Source organism: Ambystoma mexicanum, chromosome 2p, assembly GCF_040938575.1.
Source record: "Ambystoma mexicanum isolate Mex_15411 chromosome 2p, UKY_AmexF1_1, whole genome shotgun sequence".
Taxonomy (NCBI): domain Eukaryota; kingdom Metazoa; phylum Chordata; class Amphibia; order Caudata; family Ambystomatidae; genus Ambystoma; species Ambystoma mexicanum.
Genome location: NC_090923.1, coordinates 1,158,692,115 through 1,158,700,838, shown reverse-complemented (window position 1 = coordinate 1,158,700,838; position 8,724 = coordinate 1,158,692,115).

Below are 8,724 nucleotides of genomic sequence, written 5' to 3'. Positions count from 1 at the left end.
AAATACATTAGAGCACAAAGAGTGCGGATGTGGCTTGATGCTCCTATTTGGTCTGTTCAGAGAAAATTAATGGCTGCTGTAGCAAGGTGCATGAAGGAGGATGGTCCCAGGAAGGCGGCATAGTTGTGCATGCACCTTGGGACTTCTGAATTTAATGTTGCTAAGCATCATGCTCCAGCGGAGATCTCTTGAGCATGAGACATATGAATAAAGAAAAAAAATGATTTACCTACCATCACACAATTTGGCCAAATGAGGAACTTGGGGCTAAAGAAGGTGTGTCTCAGTTTAGAATTTAGGTACCAGACAACCCCTGGAAAGAGTTCAGACCAGGATACTGAGAAACGGCGGCAAACGGTTGAAGCAAAACAACAAGGTCCAGCAAAGACTAATGGCTTTAATGAAGCATGTTACCAACTGAACCGGCAGTTGTAGTTTTAGGAAAAACATACAGATATTGAGCAGACAGGGTCATTGGTGGAATGAAACAAAGGAGCAGAGTGTATGGTGTTATGAAAAGATTTGATGGCAGAACAAGGCACAGAACTTCGAAAGGCATGTCACCAAAGAACAAGTTACTTACCCCTTGTAACGTTCTTTCGACTGGATGTTCCTCCCCCATATCCCTCATCATATGATATTTCATATCGTCAGCTTGGCTGCTTCGGAAAAACAAATCTTGGCAGAGGGCGCTGTATGCAATGCCGGCGTGTTGATGTCCCTCGAGGGTCTCAGTCAAGCGTCAACGTCATTGTTAGTATAAATAGTGCATGCAGTGCCCATTGGCTTCAGTTCTGTTTTTCAGATCTCTTTTTCAAGGAATTAACCAGGCGTACCCCAAGACCGCAAACTCTCAGAAAGCGCAGTGTGTAATACACGTAAATTGCACGGCACGGTAGGGTAGGCTGGGAGGGGCGACGAGGAATACGTGGGAGGAACATCCAGTCGAAAGAACGTTACCAGGGGTAAGTAACTTGTTCTCCGAATGGATTGTGTCCTCCCACGTAATCCTCATCTTTTGTTAGACTCCCAAAGCAGTGACAATTTGGAGGAGGGAGAATCAATTAATTTAGTCATGGACCAAATGAAGAACGACCTTTGCAAAAAAGACCTCCTTGAGTAGAGGAAGAGTCAAAACAGTAATGTTTGACAAATGTGTGAATGGACGACCAGGTGGCTGCTGCACAGATGTCATGTATTGGGACACCCCGTTGCAGAGCCGCAGAAGTTGCCATGCCCCTAGTGGAATGAGCTCTTAGCCCTTCCGTCGGGTCCTTACCCACAGGCCTGTAACATTCTCCAATGCGTTATAGTGGGACTATTGACTACCCCACTTATTATCCAAACAGGCTAGGCTTGGTGGTATATCTTATCTTCTTAGTTGTTGGTTAATGCCTTCCAACTTGGTAAAACACTCAGTTTTCTCAAAAAAATATTTTTTTTTAAAACTGCCATAACTAACAGCTACCACATGCTATTGAACGAAACACAGAACCATATCGCTTAAACAAACTCAAAAGAGACACTAAAAATCATCATTCATAAATGAGTACATATCAATTTATTTTTAAGACAAATTTAGAAAAATTAAAAAGAGAGAAAGCAGAGCATACAGATGTATATCACAAATCACACTGCATGATCGACAATCAAATCCTAGAAAACAGAATCAACTGTAGGGTTAGTTAGATTGATGAAAAAATGATTTAATTCAATAAAGCAGTATTAAGATACAAGACTTCAATAGTTAGTGAGTCTTTTGTCAAGTGTCGACATGTTTCGGCCCTTCTAGAGATTAAGGCACTATCTCTAGTGTCTCTACACCCAATGTTTTTCCACGGCCTTCTTCAGGACAGACAATTTCTTTTAAATCAGATAGGAAACCTCTAATAATTTTATAGTTCGTTTTTGCGGTAGTTATAAAAAACCGAGAGTAAGTGTTTATAAGTAATCAAGTAGTCTATAAGTGATATGCTGCTCATCAAATCAGAAAAGGAAATAAGGAGATTTATTCCTCATCTAATACAGGTTACTAATATTTGTTGGGTTCGGTGAACAAAGGTTGATCTGCGAACACCCGGTCATAAGAAAATTAGAAAACAACCTGTCACAGCGATTTTGGAGCCGGTTCTTTGATCTCATGTCCATCCAGGATGCAAGTTAAGGCTTGGTGATATATATTGACTGTTGTTCCCTAGAGGGGACATAAGTATCACATGTTTTGTCTCCCCCTTTTTTTGATTGATTTTTTTGATTTGACGGATGTAAAAAACGTGTGACTATTGGTATAAGTATAATGTATGTTAGATAATATGTATATTTTTGGAACAAGAGAACCTTTGTCGCTTACGATTTTGTATGTTTTTAGATTGTGCTAAACCTGTTTGGGTATATGAAAGAGGTTTCCTATCTGATTTAAAAGAAATTGTCTGTTCTGAAGAAGTCCGTGGAAAAACATTGGGTGTAGAGACACTAGAGATAGTGCCTTAATCTCCAGAAGGGCCGAAACATGTCGACACTTGACAAAAGACTCACCAACTATTGAAGTCAAGCATCTTAATAGGGCTTTATTGAATTAAGTCATTTTTTCATTAATCTAACTAACCCATAGAGTTGATTCTGTTTTTAGGTTTTGATTAAGTCGATCATGCAGTGTTGATTTGTGATATACATCTGAATGCTCTGCTTTCTTTCTTTTTAATTTTTCTAAATTTGTCTTAAAAATAAATTGATATGGACTCATTTATGAATGATGATTTTAAGTGTCTTTTGAGTTTGTTTAAGCAATATAGTTCTGTGTTTCGTTCAATAGCATGTGGTAGCTGTTAATTATGGCAGCTTTTTTAAAATGAATTTTTTGAAAGAACTGAGTGTTTTTCCAAGTTGGAAGGCATTAACCAACAACTAAGAAGATAAGATATACCACCAAGCCTAGCCTGTTTGGATAATGAGTGGGGTAGTCAATAGTCCCACTTCTGTATAACGTATTTAGTTTTGTTCTCCCGTTCCGAGACTTTGACCCCCGTAAACAAAAATTGAGGGAGATTACCTGTTTAGAGGTAACATTCTCCAATGGCCAGTATGATCCACCTAGATACAGTTTGTTTTGTTACAGCCAGGCCCAATTTGGGGCCGGTGTATCCAATGAAAAGTTGATCAGCTTGCCTAAATTTAGCTAGCCTTCCAATGTAAAAGCTTAGAGCCCTTTTGTGTGTCTAGACTATGAAGTCTCTCTTCCTCTTCCCCTGCATGAGGAGGAGGATAAAATGCTGGTAGCGCAATCTTCTGCGACAGATGGAAGTCAGAAACTACCTTAGTTGGAAAGATGGTTTCACCCTAAGGATATGGAAAATGGTATGAGGAGACTTACAAGAAAGAGCCTGCAACTCACTTTCCCCGTGGGCTGATGTTATTGCAACCAGTAGTGTGACCACAAAAGTGATGGGTGGAAGGATTTGAATAAATCTGTACCACTGGCATTGCTCTGGGCAACCTTCCACACCACCGTTTTTTAGCCTGTCTGTGCCATTGCAAAAGGGGTCCAGCCATATGCAAATCAGTCTGGTACTGCCAGCAAATGGTAGCAGCCCAGCCCGAACTGTTAGGCCAGGTCCCCTCTGCATGGAAACACAAGCAACCGCAGACATGTTTCAGCCTTGTTGGGCCTCCTCAGTGAGGTGCAGCTTGGTTCCCTATGGTGCAGCGAGAAAGGGACCCACGTCTGGGCATACCCTCTCTCACATAGTGAGACAAACTGTGACCACAAAAGTGATGGGTGGAAGGTTTTGAATAAATCTATACCACTGGCATTGCTCTGGGCAACCTTCCACACCACCGTTTATTAGCCCGTCTAAACCAGTAGGACAACCAGTAGGACCGTTTTCAATGTAATGGCCTTAAAGGACATTAATTTTTATTTGTATTTGTTTTATTTATAACGCGCAAACCATCAGGCCCGGAGGCATCAGGGCGCAATTTGTACAAAGTTACAATAAAGCATATATACAGATATAAGACTTGCATTACATTAATGCATATGTACAGACATAAAAATTACATTACCCAAATAATGACAGAGTTTCCATCTACATACATTACAGTGATTGCAGTGCCGCTAACGCTTAACAGTGGATATACCCATAGGGTGTACAGAAAGTAATAACGGAGGTCAGCGGGACAGAGTATGTAAGACAAGAGCATGTCTTAGTGCTGGTCGAAAAGCCAAGATTTGGTTTTGGACTTGAATGTGTTGAAAGAGTCTTCGGCTCTGATAGTAACGGGGAGGGAGTTCCATAGCTTAGAGGCTAGGACAGGGAAGCTAGTGCCCCCCGCTTTTTGAAGTTTGAACCTAGGGATCAATAGGCAGTGGGTCTGGGCAGTTCTTAGAGGACGGGAGGTCGAATGGCGAGACAGCCGACTACAGAGGTAGATAGGGGCCTTGTTAGCCAAGCATTTGTGCGTGATTGCAAGTGTTTTGAGTGAGATTCTCTGCTTGACAGGTAGCCACTTTAGGTTAATTCTGGATTCTGAAATGTGGTGGTTGCGGGGGATGTTTAGGGCAGCTCAAATGGCATTGTTCTGGGTAGTTTGGAGTTTGTTCAGGTTCTCTTGGCTGGTACCTAAGTAGAGTGCACTACAATAATCAATTTTGGCCATAATGAGAGTTCTAGCTAGTGTGACACTTTTAGGGGTGGTAAGAAACGGTCTGCAAGCTGCAATAAGTTTGAAAGTGTATGCAGAGGCAGATCTGACTGCATTTATTTGTCGAGATAAGGATAAGGTGGCGTCAAGGTAAAAACCTAACGTTTTGGTATCTTTCGAGACTCGTATGGTATTACCGTCTATGGTGAATGACTGATAGGACGGCTCTAGTTTGCTCAGGCGTTGCGAGGTGCCCAGGATAAGGAGCTCCGTCTTGTCATCATTTAGGCATAACTGGTGTTGGGCCATCCAGGCTTGGATAACCAGTTAGACGTCGTTAAGGGCCTTGGTGTCAGCTAGATAATCACATGTGATGGGAAAAGTGTCATCCGCATAGTTAGTGTAGGAGACACCCAGATAGTCAAGCACATCAAAGAGTGGTTTCGTGAAAATGTTATAAAGTGTAGGTGACACGCAAGATCCCCGAGGTACGCCGCAGTGAATTGGGGAAGGGTCCGCGGCTGCGGATGGGGCAAAGACCCTCATGGATCTATTGCTCAAAAAGGATTTGATCCAGGCCGCGGCAGAGGACGAGAAGTTGGCAGCAGAGTGGAGGTGCTTGCATAGGATCTGGTGGTTGACCAGATCAAATGCGGCAGAGAGGTCGAGGAGTAGTAGCATTGCTAGTTTGCCCTTATCCTTGTTATGTAATGGCTCAAATGGGATACATGACAGAAATTTCATTACTAGGTTTAAATCCCAAACAGGAACATGAAGACTGGGGGGTACACTTTAGAGAGACCCTTCAGGAATTGCACAATAAAAGGTATTTTAAAATAAGAGACCTCTCCAGAGGAGCACTTAAAAATGGACAGCACAGCTAGGTATCCTTTTATAGTTCCAATCTGGAGCCCCAGATTGGCAAAATGCAACAGAAAAAAAGAAAGCACTCTAGGTGTGCCACATTGGAATGGATCCACATTCTTATCCTTGCACCAGTTACTGAATTTATTCCAACGACACTGGTACAAGGATTTGGTTGCTGGCCTTCTGGCCGAAAGCAAAATCTCCATTACGTTGTCCAGGAGGTACCAATCCTTGTATCTCAGGCCTCTCAGAAACCATGCATGAAGGCAGAGTGTCTTGACTTTTGAATGGAGAACCCAACCTTCCGCTTGAGAGAGAAGATCCTCTTTTTGTGGAAGACGTATTGGAGGGCAGATGGACATGTCCAGAAGGTCCGGGTACCAGGCCCAGGCCGGGGCAATTAGGATCATGGATTTCCTGAACTTTCTCAATCTCCTGATTATGTGAGGAATCACAGCGACTGGAGAAAACATGTATAGGAGTGGAAATTCCCAGTCCACCACGAACGCGTCCCGTAGAGCTCCTCTTGGGGGAAATTCCCTTGAGCAGTACTGTTCGCAATACCAGTTGACACTGGTCGCGAACAGATCCACTTGAGGGGTTCCCCAAAGGGTGAGGATCTCTTGAAGGACCTCCGGAGCTAGTTCCCACTTGTGGGAGACTGTGCTCTGTCTGCTCAGAGTGTCTGCCACCGTGTTCTGCTCTCCGGCTAGGTGAACTGCCGATAGAGATTCCTTCTCGTATTGCCCAGAACCAGAGCTGCATTGCCTCTTTGCACAGTGGTAGTGACCCTACACCTCCTCTCTTGTTGAAGTAGTACATGGCCACTGTGTTGTCCGTCATTATCAAGACATTCCTTCCCCGTACAGAGGGCAGAAAGGCCTTCAGCGCTAGTCTGATTGCCCTCAGCTCCAAAAGGTTGATGTGTAGTTTGGACTCAGATGGAGACCAACGACCGCTGATTGTCAGTTCATTGGTGTGAGCTCCCCACCCCGTGAGTGAGGCGTCCATCACTACCGTTATCTTCGGCCATGGTTGCCAAAAAGATGTCTTTGGAAGCCCACTATAGAAGGTCTTGAGCGACTCTGCTCAGAACTTGCAGTTGGGCTGACATATTCCCTAACGATTGGGACCACGGAGTTCTGAGAGCCCATTATAGGGATCTCATTCTCAATCGGCCCTCTGGCACCAGAAAAATGCAGTATGCCATGAGGTCGAGCAACCTCAGAAAATCAAAGGGCAGAAGATGCTGTGCATTGCGGAATTGTGTTACCATCGGCTGAATGAGTTGAGCTCTCTCCTCGGGAGGCGAGGCTTTCCCTGAGGAAGTATCCAGGAACGCTCCAATGAATTGGCGTGTTTGGAATGGTATCATATGGGACTTCTTGTAATTGAGGGAGAAGCCCAGTCTGTGAAGGGAGTGGCATGTGATACGGAGATGTTCCAGGGCTTGTTTGGGAGAACAAGCCCTGATCAGCCAATCGGGGTAGACATTAATTCCCCTCTCCCGAGACTCGCTGCCACCACCGCAATCAACTTGGTGAAAACCCTTGGGCGGAGGTCAGCCCAAATGGCAGAACTCGATACTGATAATGAGAACCGCCAACCTCATGTAACTTCTGTGCTTGAGATGGATTGGCACATGAAAGCAAGCATCCTGAAGGTTCAATGATACCAACCAGTCTTGGAGTTGGAGAGCATGAAGGATCTGAGAAAGTGTTACCATCTAGAACTTGTCCTTCCTGAGGAACTTGTTCAAGTTTCTGAAGTCCAAGATGGATCTCAATCCTCGGTCTTTTTTTGGGATGAGAAAGTAGGAGGAATACCAACCCTTGTTCCTCTCCGCTACAGGTACATGTTCTACTGCACCTTTCTCTAGTAGGGTTAAAATTTCCTGCAGAAGGAGCGTATCTGGAATTTTGACAGAGTTGTATCCTGGTGGATAATCTCTAAGCCTTTTTTGAAAAGGAAGGCAGTAACCTTGGACTACTGTTTCCAGTGCCCAAGCATCTGAAGTAATGCTCCGTTATTTGTTCACATGCTGAGAAATCCTGCCTCCCACCGGGTTCTTGTGGGTCAAGGCCTCAGAGTGGCTTAGCGGCAACTGCAGCAGCGGCTGAGGGTAAAGATGCCGCTGCTGTGGCTGATTTAGCGCCCCTTCCTCGTCCACCATGAGGGAATCTTCTTTGTCCGGCATGTCTTCCTATTCCAATTGAGGAATAGAAACGAAAAGAACGACCCCTCCAGGAAGATGAGGCTGAATAGGGTTGTTGTTGAGATTATCAAATGGAGGCGCTAAGGGATTTAGCTGCCGCCTTGGAGGTCTGCAGCTTCTCCAGACTCTCATCCGCCTTGCTGCCGAACAACCTCGAGCCATCAAAGGGCATATTGAGTAGCCTGGCCTGCACATCTGGTGAAAACCCTGACTTCCTTAACCACGTAAACCTACGTAGTACGTTGCTAGAAACCATGGATCTCCTGATGCGGTCAGCAGTATCCAGTCCTGACAGGAGACATTCTCCCATTGCCTCCTTTCCATCCTTCACTATAGCCAGGAAGCCGTCTCTTTGCTCGCCTTCCGGAATGTGATCAGCCGCCATGGCAATACAGTCCCACAGGGTATAAGTAAACCTTGAAAGGGTACAGGTGATATTTGTAGACTTCAAGGCCATGCTACCAGATGTAAAACTCTTACGAGCCCAGGCATCCACCCTCTTGTCATCTCTATCTAGGGGGATAGAGGGATAAGTAGATTGCCTGGTCGATGTGGCGGCCTGAACTACCAAGCTCTCAGCTGTGGGGTGATTGGTTAGGTTCTCTGGATCGTTGCTGGAAAGTCTGTATTTTCTAGCAAAGTTCCTGTCCAGATTCTGGGGCTTCCCAATTTGCTGTGACCTTCCTCTGGAGGGCTGTGTGAAAGGTCAAAACTGGGTCCTTCTGAGGGCCTTGGTTCAAGATATCGGTCATATCGTCCTGTTCATAGGCAGGTGAAGCTCTGCTCCAGCCCATATATTCCGTGACCTTATTCATGAGTTCCTATACATGGAATCTGCATGTTCAGAAGGGTCAGGCCTGCCAAATTCTAGCTCTGGCGAAGTATCAAGACCACTAGCCGACTGGAGGCAATCACAGAGGTCTCTCATCTTGGATTCCCCATTAATAAGCTCCTCAGGAGCATTTTGAGTGCCAAACTGCAACCCAAAAGGAGGGGAATCC